This window comes from Pleurodeles waltl, chromosome 7 (genome assembly GCF_031143425.1).
Source record: "Pleurodeles waltl isolate 20211129_DDA chromosome 7, aPleWal1.hap1.20221129, whole genome shotgun sequence".
Taxonomy (NCBI): Eukaryota; Metazoa; Chordata; class Amphibia; order Caudata; family Salamandridae; genus Pleurodeles; species Pleurodeles waltl.
The window spans coordinates 1,357,668,163-1,357,688,128 of record NC_090446.1 but is presented as its reverse complement, the minus strand read 5'-3'; the positions used below and the strand labels follow the sequence as shown (position 1 = coordinate 1,357,688,128).

The 19,966-nt window shown below is 44.5% G+C and overlaps 1 protein-coding gene across 1 annotated transcript in view; it reads left to right on the top strand.

Annotated features, from left to right (window-relative positions):
• The window catches only part of LOC138247405 (leukocyte immunoglobulin-like receptor subfamily A member 2), a 746,857-nt gene that overhangs the window by 339,915 nt on the left and 386,976 nt on the right, over positions 1-19,966 (top strand). The gene's annotated exons all lie outside the window — the stretch shown is intronic.

Here is a 19,966-nt window from a genome sequence, read left to right as displayed (position 1 = left end):
AGGAGAATGCTAGGTGGTAGGTAATTTGTGGCAGCCTGCAGATTCCAGGACTTTCCCTCAAGGAAATGGAAGGAAAATGTGTTTTTTAATCAATGTTTGTCATTTCCGGGGGATTCTGGGTGAAGAAAAAACTGGTAAGAGCCATGCTAGTCCTGCACCTTTGGACTCCCCTGGTACTAGTATGATAATGTTAATCCACCACTCACATTAGTTGGTTTTTAGCATCTCCATAAATTATGGTTTCAAAGTATGAATACTTATCGAAGTAGCTGACTATTGAAACCAATCCTTCCGAAGGTGAGCAATGAAGCCACTGCACAGCACCAACCGTTTTATGGTCCAATCACACGCCGTTCACGCACAACACACAACACTTTCATACCTCCAGCCATGGGCCCAATCCAACCAATCACATCAATTTACCGCCATCAGACAAGGGCCCATCACATTCATATGCCAAAGGACAAAATAAATTTGACTACTTTTAACCACCTGTCAAGTAACTGCCTCCTTGTTTCTGAACATTACCAAAACCATACGTAATTATCTTAACTAATGGCTTCCATGACAGCCACATGAGGCTCAGGAAGACATGTTTTTTATGCACCTTTACTACACTCTCTGTGCTAAACCGAACTCATTCCAATTTGTGGATGCATGTTGTGGGTTTCCGAGTATACCTTGTGAGGCCTATGCCTCGAACTGAGCGATCATATCTACCTTTGAAACTAAGGCAGACATGCTGGGAAATTTTCACAAAGTTCCCTAAAGAGAATGTCATAAACTATGAAGAAGGGTAGTGTTTGTCACACAGGGTAGTCCGTGAGAACACAGCATATGTCCTGGCCACCATTATGTGCAGTGCTGTGACTGTAATACACTTATTGTACAGCAAACAAAACAGCTACTACATTTTGACGGAGGATGAACATGGCAAGCAGGTCTAACACTGACCCCTATGTGTTATTGTCCTTCAGTGCCAGCGTGGCACCAAGAGGTTTGAATCCATAGGTGCAGATGATGTGCATCTGTACTACCTTTAATATCTGCTTTCTACCTGTGCAATATCCCTGGTAAAGCACACCTACCATACGTTTTTCTTACCCATTTGTGTCTCTGTCCACATCCGAGTTCTGAATAATCCTGTATAATTGGCAAGTGAACCTATACTAATGCCTTCCCGATTAGCTACTTGAAGCTCAAGAAAACATGTCTTTCATGCACCATCAGCGCACTTAGGGGCTGATTTAAGAAAAGTGGTGCTGCACCCAGTGCAGCGCTACTTTTCTTGCACCCCTTAGCACCCCTCAACCCTACCATGTGTGAGCTGAATCTAAGACATGGCGCACCATGGCAGTAGTTGGGGAACTAGCGTCAAAAGTTTTGATGCTAGTTCGGAGCTGATCCTGCAAAGCCCATTGAGGCCCATTGTAAACAATAATGTGCTTCCTTTTAACGCCTGTTCTGAGCAGGCATTAAAATTGCCGAACAAAATGATGCATAGAACTCTCTTAGACTTCTTTGCACCATTTTTTCGCACCCCCCCCCCCCAATGGGGGGAACACTTCCTTGCATACATTATGCCTGAAGCAGGCATAATTTAGCGCAGAGGGTTATAAAGTGGGGCAATGCATGCCTTGTGCCATTTTATAAATTTGGAGTGGTGATTTTTTTGTTGGGCCACATTACTGTAAAAAGAAAAGTATGCTATTGTGGCGCAAGGAGAATCTAGGGGCTTTTAAATCTGCCTCTTACTGTGCTATATCAAACTCCTTCCAGTTTGTGGCTGCAAGTTGGTAGTGTCCTAATATGCCTTGCAAGGCCTATTCCTCAAACTGAGCAAGCATATCTACCATTGAAACTAAGTCAGGCATGATGGTAAGTACTAGCTAGCGTCTTTAAAGTAAGAAGTCATGGGACTCATTCACCTACACTTCTACTTTTGTTGTGAAAGTGAAGCTACAATTTGAGTTTGCACATTTTCAAACAAGGAGAAATGGTCAATATGTCCCACAGAACATATGTTTGACTTATTACACTTACTTTGGTTCTCATTGACAATCATGGTGGTCCTTGTGTAACATACATAAGTTTCCTAACAAGCACTTTAAAATTAAGTCACTCCCTTAACATTTTGCCGCACATGGTACTCCATGACAATGTGGCATTTGTTCTGTCCACTAGTATGTGAAGTGTGGGGACTATAATGCACGTTAATTGAACAGCACATGTACCATGTTCTGAAGGTGTCCAGCAGGCCATGAGAAAGTCTATGATTTGCTTAAGTAGATGAACCAAAATTATGTGCCTGCTTGCTTTATGAAGCAGGGGCCCATGGACGTTCGGTATCCATGCGCAGCCACTGAAAGGTTTATCCCACGGCAGCTCCACCTCAGTCGATTTCCCATAACTTTGCTTTAGTATGATAAATTGTAAAAGCAAGTAGGGAAACAGGTCTGGCTGAGATGGGCACTGAGAACAGTAAACATGCCTCTCCTGTCTCTTTCCCTGCTTCGAGCACACTTTACATCGATGACATGGTTGATCCTTTTTGGGTATTTTAGGAATGCAATCAGCAAAGTGTCGCTCCTGCAGCCTTGCCACATCCTCCAGAACATATGAAGTGGAGGCTGCTGCTTCTGTAGCAGCCGTGAGGCTTTCAATTACAGGCAACTGAAAGTCAAGGAATGACTGTGATTCTCTGACAATAAGCAACATACGCATTGTATGTTGTCATCTGGATCAGGTGAGTAAACAGTTTCTTGTACCAAGTGCAAGTTTTACGACACACATTGTATGGTTGAAGAACCTGGTTGTTCTTGCCTACTCTGCCCATGTACTTATTTTAATCATGTATACAAGTGGGCTTGTAGACCTCGGCCATCTGACCCCAAACCGTGAAGGGGAAGTCCTCTTATAATGAATTGCAGTGAGCACGTATACATCACGCCTATCTGAGAACTTGACTTCAAGTCGTTTGTTGGAACACAATGCAGTACTCTGGGATTTTTGGAGCTTCTTGCAAACAAGGTCCTGCAGGAATCCTTTGCGGTTACACCGAACTGTACCGCAGGCCACACTGCCAGCTTTGTAGAGCTTACTGAACAGCTCTACTCCTGTATGGAAATTTTCCACATAAAGGTTATACCCTTAGTAAAGGAGTGGCTGGGTAAGCTCCCATATGGTGTTTCCTGTGACCCCTAACATGGGAGGGCAACCTACAAGGTTTAGCGTGGAGTCCTTCCCTGTGTATACTCTCAAGCTGTGCACATAGCCAGAAGAGCTCTCACACAGCATGTATAGCTTGATGCCATAGCAAGCTCTTTTGTTTGCAAAGTACTGTCAGAACAGCAGCTGCCCTTTGTACAGGATCAAGGACTTATCAACTGCCATATTCCTTCCATGAGTATAGGTCTCTGGAAACCTGGCAGACAAATGTTCCATGACAGGCCGAGTTATGAATAACCTGTCCATTTGTTCTGTCCACTAGTATGTGAAGTGTGGGGACTATAATGCACGTTAATTGCACAGCACATGTACCACGTTCTGAAGGTGTCCAGCAGGCCATGAGAAAGTCTATGATTTCCTGAAGTAGATGAACCAAAATTCTGTGCCTGCTTGCTTTATGAAGCAGAGGCACATGGGGATGGTCTGGATGGTTCCAGGGCAATGCAGCAGAATTATCATTGAAATGCAGCATGTGCTGCAATAGCAAAAAACGATTTCTGCTCATGCACGGTGTGAAGATGGGATTACTCAAACCGTGTGAGTCGTCCAGTAGGACTGCAGGGTGGGTTTCTGCACTAAACCCATTATGAGCATAAGGCCCAAATATATCTTCAACTCTGCCAACGAAGTGGGAGTCCACTAGCGTGCCCTAGAATGGGCCCTGCAGTGCCTCCATGCTCCCTCAGAAATTGCTCTGCATGCAAATTTGTTTGCTGCACAATTTGCTGAATTAAGTCAGCATCCAAATAGAGATGAACGTAGTCGACTGGTAAAAAGTTGGCCGTATCAACTTAACATCCAGCGTCATCAGTAAAAGGTGGAATTTGGGGCTGAACTAAATTTGGGGGCTGCCAAGAGAACACTCTGTCTGTGCTTGCAGCTGCACACACCTACTCTCTGGGTTGGACTAACCCTCTGTTGTCCCGTTGCACAGACTGCTTGCGAAGGGACAGCATGACTGTCCTCATCGTCTCCCTCAGAATCACTGGAAAATGTGTCATCGGATGGGACACCGCCAGCTGAAAAATCCCTCCTAGATTCTGTTCCATTGTCCTCTCCCTCAGATGCTGTCTCAGTATCTGCTGTCTCAGTCTCTGTTCCTACCTCAGAGCTGTCCTCCATAACCCTAGTTATGGCTTCAGCAGCAGTCATACAATGAGACGCCATCTCTGCTACTGGCTAAACTGTACCTCTAAAACACATATCTGCCTATGTAGAAGGCAGATATGTTGTCAGCAAAATTGCTGGTGGGTGTGTGTGTATGAGTGTGTGTGATGTAACAATAAATGTCAGTCACCTTACCTTTGCTTCTTCCTTTAATCAGCAGGTTATCTAAAGACACTGAAAAAAAACAAAAAAGACACACTATTACTTCACCTTGCCAAATTCCCATCATCACAGCCCTTAGTGCTAGTGGCGCCCAGTGCAACAATCATTCCCTCACTGCCACTCAGCAAAAGTGCCCTTCATTTCACCATGGCCCCCTGCACATACGTTTAATTTGTTTTAAAGCGCAGGTAACAGCTGGCTTTACTAATCTACTCAACTACTCACACATAATATAGATCAGTTCTTTGCAGCAGGCATTTAGATCTTCTGCGCTAATTTATGGCATCAAAACTTCCACTAGACAAAAGTCCAATCTCATTCTCTAGAAAGAACATAATTAAAGAGTTAGCGAGACATTTTTATTGCTGTCTGACAGCTGTCTATGTTTGAAAGATTTTTATCTATCTATCTATCTATCTATCTATCTATCTATCTATCTATCTATCTATCTATCTATCTATCTATCTCTCTATAAAACAAAGTGATAAATATAGATATATACTATATATGTGTATATATATATATACGTATATATATATATATATATATATATATATATATATATATAGAGAGAGAGAGAGAGAAAGCGAGAGAGAGATTTGCCTCTCTATATATTTATATATATATAAAAAAGAGTTGTTCTGAAAGAAAGCGCACTCATAATAGATCATTGTGGAATCTAGCAAAGTCAGCAACTTACAGAGAATTCTTTGGCATTTTCATTATTTCAGGCCTTATATTTTCAAACATCTCTGGGCATGTGTCATAAAGCAGACAGGCTCAAACTTCAGAAAATGTTTGGATCATTTAAGGTATCTAAACAGTTAAAAAATCACAGGACAATAGAATACCCCACTGTAATTTATAAAAATAAAGAATAATTTATTGAACTATAAGATACCAAAACAATAAAAATCCAATAAGGGGGAACAAGAGGTACATTTTTTAAGTTTTAAACAAAAATAGCACCAAATAAGCACAAAGCGCCAAAACAACTAGTGATACTAGACCAGGTCAACAGTAAGGCCCTAAATTATACTTTTTCACACAAAACTGTGCTAACGCAGTTTTGTGTGAAAACGTTTACCGACGGCTAGCGCCAATTCCTGGATGCCAGCCAGGCGCCATATTTATGGAATGGCACTAGCCGGTGGTAAGGCCCGGCTAACGTCTTGGTAAAAGACGCCAGCCAAGTGGGGGAAGCGTAAGGGAAACAGGGGGTTTAGCATCAAAAGATGATATTTCTATGGGCAGAGGCATAAATATGCCTCTAACTATACTAGTGTCATTTCCTGATGTTAAAACCCCATGGATGTGACTCCTCTCTTCGTAAAGACAGGAGTCATGCACCCAAGCCCTATGGCCATGCCCAGGGGACACACGTCCCCTGGGCATGGCAATTGGGCACAGTGCTATGTATTTGGCACTTTCAGAATTTAAATGTAAAAACCCACCCATACTTACCTCACCTTCCTGGGATGTGGTACCCCATCCTCCGCTGTCCCTCTGGTGTGGAGGGGAAGGGCACCTGTGGGCTTTTTCCATGGCCTTGGACCATGGAAAAAGGCTCACAGGTCCCCTAACGCCTGCCCTGACCCAGGTGTTAAATAATGGCGCTAAGCAAGCTTAGCGCCATTATTTAGGCCCACCTCCCTCCTGTGCAAATTTTTTGCACAGGAGGATGCATAAGGCGCATGGGCCTTAGTCATTTTTTGCTCGGGAACGCATACCTTGCATCTCATTGATGCAAGGTAGTTTTCCACAGGCAGAAAATGGCGTTAGCTCCAAATTTTTGGCGCTAGACGGGTCTAGTGCCACAATATAAATATGGAGATGAGGTTGCGCTGAATTAGCATTAAAGAAATTATGCTAATTCTGCGCAAACAGTGTATAAATAAGGGTCTAAGTTTTCAGGCTGACTACAGTGGAGCATGGGTTGGACATCAGGAGCATGAGTGCCCCTTGGTACAGTTATATTGATAGCCCTCAGTAAAAGCAGGCAGTGGACTGGCGGTTGAGAGAAGATGGATCCGATGTTGACAGATTTTGGCATCGGGACGGAGCCTCAACTAAACCATTGGTTTGGTGGGAAAAGCTGTGACAGAAAAAGTTCAAGTTTTCTCTGGTGTCAACGATAGTGCCAATGAAACTGTGACTGGGAATTGAGGAGAGCTTCACAGACCGTTGACAGACTACTGTGCTGGTAGAAGAATGTAGCAGGGGCTACTGCAAAGGCAGGCCCCTCAGCAATTCACCCTCGCCTAGTAGGTTGGTCCCTCCACAGTTTTCTAAAAATAAAAAGGGCAAAAAGTTCTCAGTTATTAGGGTTAGGCAAGAGGAGTACAATCTAACACCAGCCATGAGTTCCAGGATCTCAAGAAAAGTACTTAGGAGTGAGGACTCCCTCCACAAAAGCCACCCTTCTGATGGCTTCTCTGGAGGTAGTCCTCACTCCCAAGTACTTCTCCTGAGATCCTGGAACTCATGGCTGGTGTTCACCAGATCCAGTGAGAACTGGTCAGTTGGTCTTCCAGTAAGGTGGGCTTCTTCAAGCAGATTGTCTGGATAAAGGGTGACAGGTTAAGGGTGTTACCTGTTTGGGCCTGTTAGGAGCTGGAAAGGCACTGGGGCCAGAAACTACTCCGCATCATCACCATAAGAAATTCAGGCAAGCAAGCTTTCACTTACAAAATCTTTTACAACTAATAATCTTTCAAATTCTTCCTATACTACAACGCACACCACATACACAAACACTGCGTAACTTTACTTACTAACAAACCTCCCATCACCGGTCTAACTATTCTAAAACAAGAACAACCACAACACTAACACCACACTACCTGTCACAAACAATATAATAATTCAGCGATCTCAACCCAGATAACCTACAAACACAATGTCACTTGCTAGAAGGAAGCTAAAAATCAAGGAATGGTGTGTACGTATGGTGATAAGGTTCCCTGATCTTACCTTCCCACCACAACCCCACCCACACTCTACATAAATCAACAGACAGCACATATGTTACATCACAATGACCCACTACAAATAGCACACACAAATACATATCCCAAAGTCCACATTTCTTTAGCCAAACAACCACCCTTCCACCTTCACAAATGCTACTATAGCAATACAGCCACAAACAAGTCATGTTAAAATACTCCATCCCTCTCCCTTGACCCTTGCTACAGGACATGAAGAAAAAAGAAAGACAATACCTAAAGTGCCTATTCTTCAGCACAAGATTCATGAACAAAAATCCCTTTTACATATGACCTACTGTCAGACAAAACACTGGACTTCCCCTTCATTACAGAAATATGGTTCAGTGAAAATTCTACACCCATTTACCACAAAGCCATCCTTCCTGATTTTCACATCTCACCATGGGCGGCTGTGAGTCCTTGTCACCCCACTCCAACTATTACAATTTCCTTTCTCTTAATATATATACCACCACACAGGAATGCCAACTTTATATATGTCTCACATAATCAACAACCATCTGCTACACCCAAACCTACATGTACCATGAGACCTCAATATGTGGTTTGAAAAGAAGAATCTAACCACAACCACAGCCATCACAATCAACCTCAAAGTCTTTAACGTATAAAAAATCATTTCTGGCCCATCTCACTCACAGGACACATGCTAGATGTCAGATTTTCTCCTTTAGGACAAGCAACAGTTACAGACAACTCCCCCATAAGCTGGAGTGACCACAACATCATCACCTCCAAGATACATACTCCTATCAATAACAACACTTGGAAAACAACAAATACCACCAACAACAAACACTCGTACAGCCAATGAAAAAGCTAGGCATCCACCAACTCAACACCCACCATGAAATAACCCGAATAAAAATAAGGTTGAAAAACCTACACACTTTCTACAACCGGATCTCCTCTGCACTGCATTGGACAAACAGATACCAACAAAAGTTCATCCAGAGCTGACAACAAAAAGAACACCACATGGGTTAATAACAACATAAGCAGAATGAAAACACAACTTAACATACTGCAATGCAAACGGCGAAAATCAGGAGATGAAACACATTAAAGCACAAAATGGCACTATAGCAAAGCCTACAAAAGAACCATCAGAACCACAAAAGACACTACTACTCCATATGCATAACTGAAGCATGCTTCCCTTCCAAAGAACTACATAAAATTCTAGCTAACCTCTACAATCCAGACAGCCTAAACATAGGAGCACTAGCCTCACAAGACTTCTGTAACAAAATATACTATGAATTGATCTAAAAACTACAAAAATTAAATGAACGCGCCAAGAAGAACACTGACAACACCATGGCAACATATGACCTAGCCATCACAGAAAGACACACCAATAACCATCCATCAATGCATACCTTCCCTACCCTGTTACAGACAGATTATCATTGCAGCTAGACCTAGGAAAACGTTTTGAGAAAGCAGTGCTTACTTAACTCTCTAACTCTCTAACTTTACTAAACATTATACAATTGTATTTTGTAAGTTTGCACCAATTTTGCATAAAAAAACAATGCAAATGCGGCGCTAAAAAAGCATAAATATGGGCCATAGTGTGGTGAATAGCATCAAAATCATATAACAAAACATTTCTGACTGGAAATACATTACACATCACTGACAAAAATACCATCAGTAGCGGTGGACAGTGCACCACTGTAATATGCCATCTGTGCCTAACAACATACTATGCTGGTAATTGTGTAGTAGAACCTATACAACAAGGCTGATATAGAATGTTTGTGGTGATCAGACACATATATTGGTGTTGTGACACGTTTATCAGGGCCCACTACAGTATTTCCAACTGCCAAAATGGCGGATGCCTGACCTACTTCACTGGACATTAGGAAAAGCCAGCAGAAGGTGAAAGCGGTTTCAACTGTGGCAGACACAGCCAAAGGTTAACGTTGTTGCCTGCGACGGTCACTGGGCAATGGCTGTGGCCATCAGCAGTGATAACCGCATATGTGGCATACACATATGCCACATTTTTGCAAATTCAATCACTTGACCCCGACACTGCTGCCATAAATACCACTACTTCAGCTGTTATGTGCCATCTCTGGGAGCAATCATGCCAGGCCAAGCAGGTGAAAGGGCCCCTGCCTTCTCTCTTGAGGAGCTGAAAAGGCTTGTTAAGGAGGTCCTGACCCTGTAAGGTCAGCTCTATGGCTCACCAGAGGAGCAGGTAAGAACCTTATAGACACATTTGACTATGTTTAACATCATTCTGTCCTTCCTCATAGGCTACAATGTGCTTTTGTGTGCCAGTTAGACATATTGGGTGCCTGTTGTCACATTGTGTGTGCCATACATGAGAGGTACATGGTGCAGGTAATGGAGAAAAGTATTTCATGTATTTCACATCAACATTGTGTTGTATGATGTGTGATAGGTCTAGATCCTCCTTGTGTTACATTCATATATCTAAGCAAGTCGACTTTACAGCCATACAGTGACATATCTTTGGATGTGATAGTTGCAAATGTCAAATGACATATCTGTGCATTACAGCATAAGCTGTGTATGTATACTGTTTGAGTTATGTGAGGATCCTGCTAGTAATGTGTATAGTACCACAGATCACTCAGCCCACATCTGACCTTGCCAAACTGTTGTATGGGAACCATACAAAACTCACTGTGCCCTTTAGAGTGCCACACAAACCACAACCCACATAGAGAATGGGCACATGATGTACTGTCATTCATGGAAGTGATGAAAATGTGAGTGTAATGCAAGTTCTGTATGCTTATGCTCAGCCTGCTGAGACCAGGGCCTGTCAAATGTATCTTCCAGTATGGGATATAGGCCAGGCTGGGGTAGAGTTACTGTGGCTATGCAGCCTGCATGGCATGGGGCCAAATGAGTCTCCAGTAGCAAAACCTGGCCTGAAAGCCTTTGTCCATTGGCTACATGAGGAATGGGTACTGAGGTAACTCCCTGGCCTAGTACATATGTCCATTTAGCTTCATTGTCAATGTGTGCATTTGACTTATAACAGGTCCCTTACTCCTTCGGCTCTGTTGCCACCTTTACATGAGTCATATGTATCCAGTATAGGTCTATTGCATAAGTGACAAACTAACAGTGCAGAAAGTTGGTTGATTCTGGGGAGGGCGTGACATGTGGCTCATTAGATTGGTTACTTGCAAACAGACAGACCAAACATACTTTAGTATTTTGATGCCATCTCTGTAGGATTGCACATATGGTAAATGGTGTGTTCTGTGCTACACGTACATACCACACAAACTCACCCCAAAATGGTTTGAGTTTACATTGGGTAGCCCACATCTCCGCGCATGCACAGGGAAGAGACTTGCCGTGCCACCCATGGCAGCCCTTTTATTATCACTTAGGTCGTAGGGTGAAGACTGTACTATAGTACTTGCCTGTAGGGACTTTATGCATTAGATAAATGTGTCTGGATATAATTGTGTCTGTTCAGTCAGGCCCAAGAAGTTTGCCTTTCAGAAAGCCATAATGATGTATTGTGTTAATTGGTACTCACATCACAGTACATGTTGGATGGGCTACTTGATGTAAATAGGCTTGCTTAGTCAGTGTAGGCCATGAGGAGGGTAGTGGGTTAGTCTGCTGATAACTCCAAATAGTGTAGTCATGTCCCTGTACTTATCAGCATGTGTGCTTTACACTTGTGGTGTGTTGATAATTACAAATGTTTTGTGTTTGGTGTTCCTGAAATTTGGACAAAGAAATAGATATGTAACCTTTGGATTTGTCTCTTGCATCCATACAGGTCAAAGCCCATCAGAAGAAATTAATTTGGAGAGCCATGGTCTGGAAGGTGTGGACCCAGGGGGTCCATAGCTGGCAGGGCACCCAGTGTCAGAAGAGGTTGGAGGACTTAAGACACTGGGCCCGGAAGGTCGCTGAGGTCCAGCTGGGGCTGTCCTCCTAATGTGGGAGGGATGCATGTTGGAGCCTGACCCCCTAATGGCCTACATTCTGTTAGTGACATACCCTGAGCTTGCTGGGAATTTGAGGGGAGCACAGCAGCTATAAGGGTGTTAGTCCTGTGCATATTCCTGCCTGTTATTTTGCCAGGTTGGTGTGCTAGAGTCTGCCATCTCCCCTGAAGACTAGAAATGGGCCATGTGTGACACACAAGATGAGTATTTGTTTGTGTAGGTATGGAAGTTGGTGTGCTCTGATGTGCCTTGCCTACTGTCCCAGTGACCAGGACACAACAGAGTACAGTCTACAACCACTTAACTCTCCAGGGCCACCACATGGCTGAGTACAGTGATCAATCAGGTCATGTTTATGGTGTGTGTCATTTTTACCCAGCAGTCCGCTTGACGTCAGTTTGTCAGCCCAAACAAAATGGAGTAATGGATCACTGTACTCAGCCATGTGTCTGCTCAAGTGAGTATATTTGCATCTGTCCCCAACAAGCCACTTGTCATCAGTGTGTCACGAGTGCTGGTGCCTCACTACTGCCTGTCATGGGAAGGTGCCGTTCATACATGTGACAGAGCATACACTACTCTTTGGGTGAAGTTACAGATCAATACTTTCCCTTAATAAGTAGTGAATGTCCAGTGACATAATTTTGGTGATATCACTGTTGCCATCATTTCTTGTGCCCACATGCAGGCATGTGTACATTTCAATTTTGCCTTATCATTTTCACTGCTGTTTCATGCGTGGCCTACCTGTCTTTATGGGATGACATCTGTTTCCTTCACATATGTGTGCAAGCCAACTTGTGCTTTAAATTGGACATGTGATGGGGCTACAGTTTTTATGGTGCTACAGACAGGAGTGTCACCATTGATTGGTGGCTCACACATGGCCTCGTCCGTCATTCCATGTAATTTGGTATGTATAATTGCAGAAGAAATGAAGGACATGACAGGTACGAGTACAGTTTTTACTATCAATGTGCATTTCCATGCCATTGATGTTGAATCATTTAGCAAAGTGCTTAGCACATGTTAAATGGCGAAGGTTCAGTGCCTAACTATTGACATGCATCAGGGAATGACTTGGAGTAATGTGGGAATCATATGTGTTTGTGTACAACCATTCATCCAAGGAAATCTGTGTTTGCAAGACAAAAAGGGACAGTGCTATCCCCTCCCTTTGAGCAACATTTTAAGGGCCTTCTATGAGTATTTGAGTATCCCTGGGCTTCTACAACATACAAAGGACTATTGGCTTTTACTTGTGCAATCTGAGTAGGTTATTCTCAGGAGTCGCAATAAAGAGAGGTAAGCTGCATGGGGCTAGCTGATTAATTGTGGTGTGGATATTTGTAGGCAAATCTCGCTGACATTTTCCCCAATTTGTCTCGAGGTACATTTCTGTGCAAGATGTGTGATCTACCCAAGCAACATTAGAACAACCTCCATGAGTCTGTTTTGACAATGTACATAGAGTGACGTGACCATTGTGTATTTTTTCCATTGTGACCTGGGTGTTTCCATATCACCTTCTTCCGGCAACATAGCTGGATTTTTTGGCCATCATTTCATCGTGATATGATATTGGGTATATGAAGATTAGTTGGATGCATGACCTTGTGTGGGATCTGTGAGCTTGAACTTGGCATTGCCATACTATTTTGTGACAACAAGTTACTGAGGGATGCTACATAGGGCAAACCATTCAAGGCGATAAGGTCTTTTACTTGCTCCATGGGTATTGTGATTGTAGAAATTTACCCATGCAATTGGAGTTGTCTGTGATTCTGACTTTCTTGTGAACAGCTATTCACAGTACATGTAGCATGCATGCATATGATGTTGCAAATGTTGGAGCCACTTTGGTAGAGCTTGTGGCTAGGGGCTACTGTACGTAATTGTAATGTTTGGAAAACACAATTGTTGCTCAAATGTGATCCGCCATGTGTAGTGACCCTATTTGTCTTAGAAATCTCAGCACAGACAAGCAGAAGAGACAGGGCTAAACCAAGCGGGGAAGCAGCTGGCCACGCTTCCTTCAGTCATGAGACATCTGATACAGAGAGATACAGTGGCCCGGAGGGTGAGGGGACTGACACGGAGGAAGCAGGATCCACATACTCATTTTGAGATTCTTCCACCAGTGGCCACTCCCTAGTGGTGGCAGACCCATCAGGACCTGTACCTGTTCCATCCTTGTTCGCCACGTACAGTTCTATCTCCACACTCCTTGATACTCCCCTCCGAGTTGTCTGTGCCCTCTCACCCTAGAAGGGTGGGCATCTCCTTCGCCCCAGGGACCTTACCCCCTGCCACATTACTCCTGCTGCCCTGCTGCCCTGAGTGAGGAGGCTTTTGACCACCTGAGGAGTATCTCTGTGTGGCAGACTGCCATTCTAGATGCCATGCAGGTGCAGGGCAGGCAGCACCAGCAGCTTCTGGTTTACAGAAGTATTTTAAGTATCTGGCCCCCTCTCTGATGGCAGCCTTCCACCCCCCATAATCCTACCCCCCACCACCTACTTCTTCCCTATCCAATTTCCCTATTCCCCTACCTGTCCCAAGCACACAGACGCATCCGCATACACCCACCTCAACACACACTGGTAGCACACATAAACACAAGCACCACAAAACACACCAGCACACAAGCACTCAACAGTCACTCAGATGTACCACCACACCTACCATTCCACCAGACATCACCACCACAGACCTCCACACCGCACACACTATACCCCCAAACACCACCCCAACACCCACAGACACAGACACCACTCACACCAGACCTCCAGACACCACCCCAATGTATCTCTAACACTGCCAACCTCAGACACACCCCAGCAGCATCAACACCCACAGTCAACAGAACCACTTCCTCGACTTCTAAACCCCTAATCCCTTCTAAAGTCTCTACCCTTTTTCCCCAAATAAACTTTCCTTTTTGACCTTGCCCTTACCCCTGTGATCCCCACCACCCTACTATAAACAACAGGAAACAACCCACATCCCAACCCATCCCTTCCTCATCCAAGTACTCCACTGTCACACCTGTGCCCCCTGAAACCAGCCGTACTCCCCCCACACCGAAGAAGAAGCCCACCCCTCCCCAAGTTAAGCCCACTCTACCAAAGTTAAGCTCACCCATCCCAAAGTGAAGCCCACCCCTCCCAAACCGACCCCTTCCAAATCCCTCAAAACCCGACCCCACCCAAGGAGGATCCCTGAGGTGCCTGCATGTCCACTTGATATCCCTTCCTGTGGAGGTTCTTTGGCAGTGATCAAAGTCATGCTGGTGCACAGCACTGTGCAGAGACTTTACAATGGACTGGCCAATGGCCTTTCATTTTAATTGCTCTTGTGTTAATGAACCCAGGATGTTTTTTTGGGGTTCACATTTGTCCTGCCATTACTTTTCTACCTTTTTGCTGTTCATGAGTAAGTTGTGATGTATGCCTACACATGTGTATGGTTCACCCTGATTGCTATTTCATTTGCTGTGGTTGACAAAATCTGACTTTTGGGGCAGTGCAGGACAAAGGTAGATGTTCAGTGGTTGGGTATGTGGTTGGTAATCCAATTGGAGTATCATTGTATTGTGTTTTGTTTGATATGGTAGGTATTTCATTTTGGCTTGGCCAATGTCAACATGTTTTGTGTTATATCTGTCCCCCTGATGTGGATTAGACATTGGTTTCATGTGTGCAAGATCGAGTTATGTTTGTCCACACATGGAGGGTCTTCAGTTGTGCTACCTTCCTCTACATTTTACTGACCATGTGTCCATTTTCATGTGTGTATCTTCCAGCTACTTTAGCTACATGTGTGACCCATGCTGTTTCTGTTCTATTTGCTTTCTTAACTTGCACTTACACATTTGGCAGATTGACATGTCACTTGCGTTTACTATTGGTTGTCCCTGAGATACATGAAGGCCCTGTTCCTGTGGAAATAGTGTTCTAGGGGCATGTGCAAAGTGATGTGTCCAGGGCAGTATCCTTCCTGGGATGCCCCTGATGCCCCCATTCCCATTCTGCAGGTATTGTTGAAATTGTGGGTTTTAGATATTTGTCTAACAAAATATTGTGGATCGCATTGTCCTTTCATTGTCCTGTAATGTGGGTGATATGTGTGGGCCTGTTGCAGGGATGTTTCATGGAAGGTATGTTTGGGTTAAATGACATATCCATACATGTGTGTCTTCAATATCATGAAAGGCCGCATGTGAGCAATGTGAGGGTGTCAGTTCACTTAGGTGTGATGTTGATATGGTGTTGCTGTTGTGTGACACAATGTTCGGTACCCTTTATTGTCCCTGAAACTGGGATTAGCAGTCATGTCTGGTTTTGTTGAGTGTGGTGGTACAGTGTCAGTGGCCTGCCCAAAGGTGGGCATCATTGGGTTGTAATTGTGTTGTGTACGACTCCGACCCGGGACACAGAAAATTATACTTGGGCCATGGTGCACAACCCCCATACAATGTGGATGGCAGCATGTCGTTTTGCTGTTGGGTTTGGGGACATGGGTAAGTGTGTGGTCTTACCATCGGTTGCATCTATGGTGGCATGGATTTTGAGCTCCATCTATCAGCAGCAGCAGTGGCAGGACATGAAGGATCGGCTTCATGGCAGCACAGGGTGTGTGATACTGCCCACAGCTGAGTTCTTGCCTTTTGTGGCTCCATTCCCACCAACTGGGATTTGGTGGTTGGACCGTCACAGTTACGGAATGCACCATTATAATCTGTTCAGTGAAAACAGTGGCTCTGAATGCCTCTCTCACGGCAGCGGAAGTCTGCGCTGCCTGTCAGTGCAGTTGGGAGAGCAGGGTTCTTTTGTCTATGGAACTCCATGCATCGTAATACAGTGGTCCAACCACCAACCCAACAGTAGTTGGACCGCCGCCACCATCGCCATGGCAATCCACTGACCGCCAAACTCATAAGCAGACACTAAGGGGGTCATACAACCCTGGCGGACGGTGTTAAAGCGGCAGTAAGACCGCCAACAGACTGGCGGTCTTTTTTGGGTAATTATGACCATGGCGGTTACCGCCATGGTCATCCGCCGCTTCTCCGTTCCGCCCGCCAGGGCGGAGACGACAGCTGGGCTGGAGACCTGGGTCTCCAGCCCGGCAGCCATGACAATACCGCTGACGGTATTTTGACCCGGCTTACCGCCGTGGATTTCCAGCGGTAGGAACCACCAAGAAATCCATGGCGGTAAGCACTATCAGTGCCAGGGAGTTCCTTCCCTGGCACTGATAGGGGTCTCCGTCACCCCCACCCCCACCCCGACTCCCTCTCCTACACCCCCCACTACCCCTGCCACCCCCCAAAGGTGGCAGGACCCCCCTCCCCACCCCGACCCCGACATTACCTTACACATACACACACCCAACACGCACGCAGGCACCACCAACACACATACACGCACACACACTGACTCACATGCCAACATCCACACACACAGTCAGACACGCACACCCACATTCAAACATACACGCGCACATCCATACAGACATACCTACAGACATACACGCACTCATTCCCAAAACACGCACCATCCCCGCAAGCATACACGCACTCACACACCCCCTCTACATACACCCCGCACACCCCCATGCACCCACACAACCCCCAACACCCCCAAACCCCCCTCCCCTAACGGACGATCGACTTACCTGTTCTGTCGATCCTCCGGGAGGGGACGGGAGCCATGGGGGCAGCTCTGCCAACACCACACTGCCAACAGAACACAGCTGCGCAGAATCACAGGACGTGATTTGCTGGGCGGTGTTCTGTTGGCATGGCGGTGGAGCAACCTCCACTTCCCGGCCGCCCGTCACTATGGCTGTTGGCGGCTCTCCGTCGGAAAAACGACATAGTGCTGCCAACAGTCATAATACGCCGAGCGGAAAACTGCCACCACTGGCGGTCTTCAGCACGGCGGTCCCTCGGCAGACTTGTAAAAAGACTGCCGAGGTTGTAATGACCCCCTAAGTCTTGTCTTGGTAAACTGAGAAGTTTCAGAAGAACCAAGAGATGCTAGAGCTAAATTATCAAAATTCTAATCAAGTAACACTCATAGCATTAATCCGAAACAAATGATCAATCAGCCAAGCATGAAGTTCCAACTTTACATAGGTTATGTCTGACACAGTCATCACATAAATCATCATTTGGTATTTATTGAAACAAGTTACTTGTTGCAAGTGTGGTGCCTACCTACCTTTGTCTTTTTCCATGTAAGTAACCTTCATAAGCTATGCATCATTCCATTGCATTTTCTATTGCAGCTGGGCATGGGAATGCAAGTTTGGACTTGGGAGGCTCGCATCTTATGGTTTCAGAAACTGTTTTGAGGCACCCATTGCTGACTTAGGCCCAGATTTAGAGTTAGGCAGACATGTTACTCTTTCACAAATGTAACTGCTATCCTGTCCGCCTCATTACAAGTTGCTACCAATGCACTTGTTATAAGGCAGATGGAGATCTGTCACGTTTGTGATGGAGTTACCTACCCAATGAACTCTTAATCAGGCCCATACCATTGAGTGATCACTGCAAAGTCTATGGTTAACCCTAAGGTTGAATTGGTGCTCTTTCTTTGCCACCGCTCACCAGCTCACCACCCAAGCTAAATGGCTTAGTTCTCCTTGATTTTCTATGTGCGTCACGCTCACTCAACCTTTTAAGTTTATTTACAGAAGCCGCACACCAAATATATACTTTTTCCAGTTTTTTATGGTACAAGAAATATTTCTTCTGAGTTATTAGTTATCTTTTTTCATCTGGAAAGTAGACCTCATTCTAAAATGCAAGAAGGTCCTTTGGAGAATAATCACTTGCCACACTTGGGATGTGTGAGAAATTGAACTCATCTGTGCTTGGTCTCATGGAGCCCTATATGTTTTGGGTAAGAAATGTTTATTAATTATTATAATTCCCAGTTTCTCAATGGTTTGAGGAGAGAGACTGGTCCTTCTGACTGTGACAATTGTCCCAGTGTGTGGTATAGGCATTGGATGAGTTCAGCCTGATCGGAATGCACACTAGCCTTGCCTTGGGCTGAGGTCATCCATGACATAGGGGTGGAATGTGGAATGCAGTGGAGACCTGATTGATTTTGTAAGAGCTGTTGGTCGAGCTGGATCGTGGATGGGATGTTTCAATAAAGGAACCTACAACTTCTACAACAAGCATATTTGCCTCTCTTCATTTGATATACTTTACACTGGCGACGAGGATGGGATTGAACATCTCAACACAGGAGACACAGAAGACCATCTCAAGGAATCTATGTCTGTTGACTACAAGTGCTGTGTTTTATTTCAACCGTGCCAGATGAGAACAGCTTTGTTTGTTACCTTCTCTTCATCCGATGGAAGTGTATAATAAGGTACTGTTCAATTGGTCTTTCTAATTATTTTGATTTTCGTCTTTTCTTCGAGTTCTTCTATTTAACGGATGAGCGCGTGAGGCAGCTGCACGAGCAGTCGGTAAGGAGAGAATATCGATCGCGCGCATCTAACGCGAGCCGTTTTCATCAAGCATTTGCTGTGAGCGCGTGTGTTTGTTTTCAAACACTGAAGTCATCACGTAACGTCTCGTGCTGTCAGCGCGCATCGAGCCGATGTCAGAAGGCATCTGATCTTAGCGAGCATCTCACCGCGTTTTTTTTTTCTAACATTGAAGTCATCGCGTATGCCTCGCTTTGCCAGCGTGCATCTAAAACTAGCACTCCTGCTCTGGAAATTGATTTTTTTTTTTTTTTTTAAGTTCTTAATGTTTCAGACACCACTAGAGGGAGTTCAAATACCATATTGTAAACACGAATGAAACATTTTCAGATTTGTTTGAAGATCTTCGTATTTTCACTGAAATTTGAATCCATAATTTTGGACATAAATGGAACTAATGTATGTGACAATAGGACATATTCAAGCATTATAAAATCTCAGCAGTGAACATCGGAATTCATTATTTTGCTGCTATATATTTAATGTGATTGGTGCAACGTTTGATTTTTAACACTTAACTTAAGTGAGACAACAAAAGAAATTCAACATGCAAAATATTCCTCCTCCACCGTTTTTCTTAACTTCTCCAGGGGAACCGCCAATAAAATGGTCCAAATGGAAAAAATCATTTTTGCACTATTCCAGGGTGTGTGGTACAAACTTATCTAGTGAACGAAAGACGGCTCTTCTCATGCATTGCTTAGGGTGTGAGGGCCAAGAGATATTTGAAAATCTACCTGATCTTGGTGAAGAAGCTACAGATACCAATGAGTTTGAAATGTGTTTAAAAAAACTGGATTTACATTTCCTACCTAAGATCAGTACCATCATGGAGCGGTTCCATTTTGGCATGAGAGAACAGAGATCTGGAGAGACTATTGAACAGTATATAACTGCTCTTAGGAAGCTTGCATCGAC